Genomic DNA, 4,324 nt, shown 5'->3' on the forward strand with positions numbered 1-4,324 from the left:
TAGTGTAAGAAAAGTTCAAAGAGAATGTATGTGTATCTGTGTGTAAATATATATAGTGTAAATACATGAGGTTTTCAAGGTCCAGTAATCTTGTTTGTAGGTTTTAAAACAAATTGGTTTGGTTTATTTTCAGTAAGACCATTTCAGTCCAAGTTGTTTAATGAAAGTACAGGAAAACTGTAAGCATAAAGAAAGAGTTACACTCTATGCAAAGTTTAATGTGGCTAAGTAGTGTTGTACAGTGAACCCTCGTTTATCGCGGTAGATAGGTTCCAAACCCTACCGCGATAGATGAAAATCCGCGAAGTAGAAGTAGGATCCTCAAAGCCTCGGGGGAAGCCGGCGGGGGGGGGGGGGGGGGGGGGGGGGGCATCCCAGGCGCGCCTGGGCTGCTCCCCCGCCGGAGCCCCTCCGCGGCTTTCAAAGCCTCGGGGGAAGCCGGCGGGGGGGCATCCCAGGCGCGCCTGGGCTGCTCCCCCGCCGGAGCCCCTCCGCGGCTTTCAAAGCCTCGGGGGAAGCCGGCGGGGGGGGCATCCCAGGCGCGCCTGGGCTGCTCCCCCGCCGGAGCCCCTCCGCGGCTTTCAAAGCCTCGGGGGAAGCCGGCGGGGGGGCATCCCAGGCGCGCCTGGGCTGCTCCCCCGCCGGAGCCCCTCCGCGGCTTTCAAAGCCTCGGGGGAAGCCGGCGGGGGGGGGCATCCCAGGCGCGCCTGGGCTGCTCCCCCGCCGGAGCCCCTCCGCGGCTTTCAAAGCCTCGGGGGAAGCCGGCGGGGGGGCATCCCAGGCGCGCCTGGGCTGCTCCCCCGCCGGAGCCCCTCCGCGGCTTTCAAAGCCTCGGGGGAAGCCGGCGGGGGGGCATCCCAGGCGCGCCTGGGCTGCTCCCCCGCCGGAGCCCCTCCGCGGCTTTCAAAGCCTCGGGGGAAGCCGGCGGGGGGGGCATCCCAGGCGCGCCTGGGCTGCTCCCCCGCCGGAGCCCCTCCGCGGCTTTCAAAGCCTCCGGGGAAGCCGGCGGGGGAGCAGCCCAGGCGCGCCTGGGATGCCCCCCCCGCCGGCTTCCCCGGAGGCTTTGAAAGCCGCGGAGGGGCTCCGGCGGGGGAGCAGCCCAGGCGCGCCTGGGATGCCCCCCCGCCGGCTTCCCCCGAGGCTTTGAAAGCCGCGGAGGGGCTCCGGCGGGGGAGCAGCCCAGGCGCGCCTGGGATGCCCCCCCGCCGGCTTCCCCCGAGGCTTTGAAAGCCGCGGAGGGGCTCCGGCGGGGGAGCAGCCCAGGCGCGCCTGGGATGCCCCCCGGCCGGCTTCCCCGGAGGCTTTTTAAAGTTTTGGTAACCGCTACTTCGCGGTTCGACCATCGCGGATTCATAATGTAATGAAAAAAGTCCGCGAAGTCGTGAATCCGCGATAGTCGAACCGCGAAGTAGCGAGGGTTCACTGTAAACAAAGATTGCACATTTTCCTGTGACATGCCATGTATATTGTAGAAGGGATAAAAACTGCAAACAAATTAAAATGCTGTGGAGGCTTCAGAAGCCACAACAGGTTGTAATTTCCTTTGTGATGCAAATGCCCTAGCTGGCAGCACAAAGAGGCTTTGCAGGTAATAGCTAAGTTTGATCAGCAAACTACCTGAGCTCAGAAAGTTCAAACTGTAGCCCTCCAGAAAGAAAGAAAAAAAGGAGATATTGGGATTGCTATTTTAGTCCCATAGGAGGTTGGGTATACTAGAAAATGTTTAAATGTAAGCAGTCTTTTAAGAAGGCTCCCAGAGAGAAGACTGAGAAATTGGCATTTGTAAAAGATGTTACCCCTTTTAAACAAAATCTTGCAAAGGTTCGGGCATACCCCTTGGTCTGATCAAGTGTTAGCTGCTTGTCCATACAATTTCAGACCTAGAAGACAAATTGGCTAACTACTTGTGGATATATAAACCCTTGGCTCCAATGGAGAGGGAAACAGCTGCAGCTTGACTTCTATGGAAAACCTGTAATGAGGTGTTCTTCAAAATTGACTAAATATAAGAATACAAATATGAAGCTGCAAAATGTAAAAGCCTCTGCTGCAGAAGTGGAGAGGTAGAAATGCATGTTCCTCAGTACCCAGACACAGTTAGATTCCCTTAAGGAAAGGTACTGAGAGTTAAAGCAACTCTCAGATTTTTTTTCCCCCTTAGGAATATGCTTAAGAAAAGGACCAGGAAGTATGAGGCTTAGTGAACAAGCTCACCCTCCTTACCAAATTAATAGTAGACAAACCTGTGTCATTGGGAAAAGTCATTTAGTAGGAATCAGGATGGATCATCAGAAGAAAAAAGCATGTGAAAGGGGAAGGCATAAAAGGTTTGGAGCCCTATGGGCATAGTTGAAGGAATACGGAAAGTAATACAGACATTGGAAAGTTACTAGGAATGAGGAACGTTTTCTTTGGAAGGACGAAGCAAGTGATTTAAGGGAATGTGAAGATAAAAGGTGGACTCCGTGGGAGTGTGGAAGGAATTAAGTGATGGTTGTAATATGTGAAGGGAAACCTGCTTTAAAAATGACACCTCGTTTCTTTGAAGCCTCTTAAGCACTGTGCAAACCATCTAAGCAAAGAAACAATCAAATGTAAACATTTGTCTACGGACACTTTTGTTAAATCTGCAAAGGAAAATTAGGGATTCTATTGAAACTTAATTGGTTAACTGCATAAAAGAATGAGCTCTATATATCTTGTAGCTCTATTTTTTGGTTTTCAAATGAACTAGTTTTATTTTAAAGCGACGAGGAGTCCTGTGGCACCTTATAGACTAACTGAAGTGTAGGAGCATAAGCTTTCGTGGGCAAAGACCCACTTCGTCAGATGCATGTAGTGGAAATTTCCAGAGGCAGGAATAAATATGCAGGCCAGGATCAGGCTGGAGATGATGAGGTGATCCAATCAAGGAGGATGAGGCCCACTTCTAGCAGCTGATCTGGAGGTGTGCATTCCAAGGGAACAGAAGCTGCTTTTGTAGTTAGCAAGCCATTCACAGTCTTTGTTTAATCCAGAGTTGATTGTGTCAAACTTAAAGATGAACTGTAGCTCAGCAGTTTCTCTTTGAAGTCTGGTCCTGAAGCTTTTTTGCTGCAGGATGGCTACTTTTAGATCTGCAATTGTGTGTCCAGGAAGATTGAAGTGTTCCCCTACAGGTTTTTGTATGTTGCCATTCCTAATATCAGATTTGTGTCCATTGATTCTTTTACGTAGGGACTGTCCTGTTTGGCCGATGTATATAGCAGTGGGGCATTGTTGGCACATGATGGCATATATTACGTTGGTGGATGTGCAGGAGAAAGTACCAATGACAGTATGGCTGATTAAACAAAGACTGTGAATGGCTTGCTAACTACAAAAGCAGCTTCTGTTCCCTTGGAATTCACACCTCCAGATCAGCTGCTAGAAGTGGGCCTCATCCTCCTTGATTGGATCCACCTCATCATCTCCAGCCTGATCCTGGCCTGCATATTTATTCCTGCCTCTGGAAATTTCCACTACATGCATCTGACGAAGTGGGTCTTTGCCCACAAAAGCTTATGCTCCTACACTTCAGTTAGTCTATAAGGTGCCACAGGACTCCTCGTCGCTTTTGCAGATTCAGACTAACACGGCTACCCCTCTGATAGTTTTATTTTGTTTTGGATAATGTCCTCTTGCTTAAAATTGCAAACAGACAAGGCACAAATTGGTTAGTGCTTCTGTTGGGCATTCAACTCTTAAGGTTAAATTTCACTTTCTAGAAACCAAATGATTATTTTAGAAATTCAAGCTTTGAAACTTCACTGTCTCTTTTCAAGGCTGAGTTGATAACACTTTTGGCTTGCTTTCAAATCCAATGTTATATGTGAATACAGGCTGCCTGGCTATTTCAAAGGAAAGTGGACAGGGAAGGCTGCGGCAGTCTCAGCAGACACATCCGCTGCACCCCTGACCACAAACATAGAGGCTGTGTCTACACTGGCCCCTTCTTCGGAATAGCCATGCTAATTTAGAACTTTGGAATAGGGAAATGCGCGGGGGATTTAAATATCCCCCGCGGGATTTAAATAAACATGGCCGCCACTTTTTTTCCGGCTTGAGGAAAAGCCAGAAAAGAGCGTCCAGACTGGTGCGATCCTCCGGAATAAAGCCCTATTCCGGAGGATCTCTTATTCCTACTTTCAAGGGCTTTATTCCGGAGGATCGCGCCAGTCTGGACGCTCTTTTCCGGCTTTTCCCCAAGCCGGAAAAAAAGCAGCGGCCATGTTTATTTAAATCCTGTGGGGGATATTTAAATCCCCCGCGCATTTCCCTATTCCAAAGTTCTAAATTAGCATGG

The sequence above is a fragment of the Pelodiscus sinensis genome, chromosome 32, assembly GCF_049634645.1.
Source record: "Pelodiscus sinensis isolate JC-2024 chromosome 32, ASM4963464v1, whole genome shotgun sequence".
NCBI lineage: Eukaryota > Metazoa > Chordata > Testudines > Trionychidae > Pelodiscus > Pelodiscus sinensis.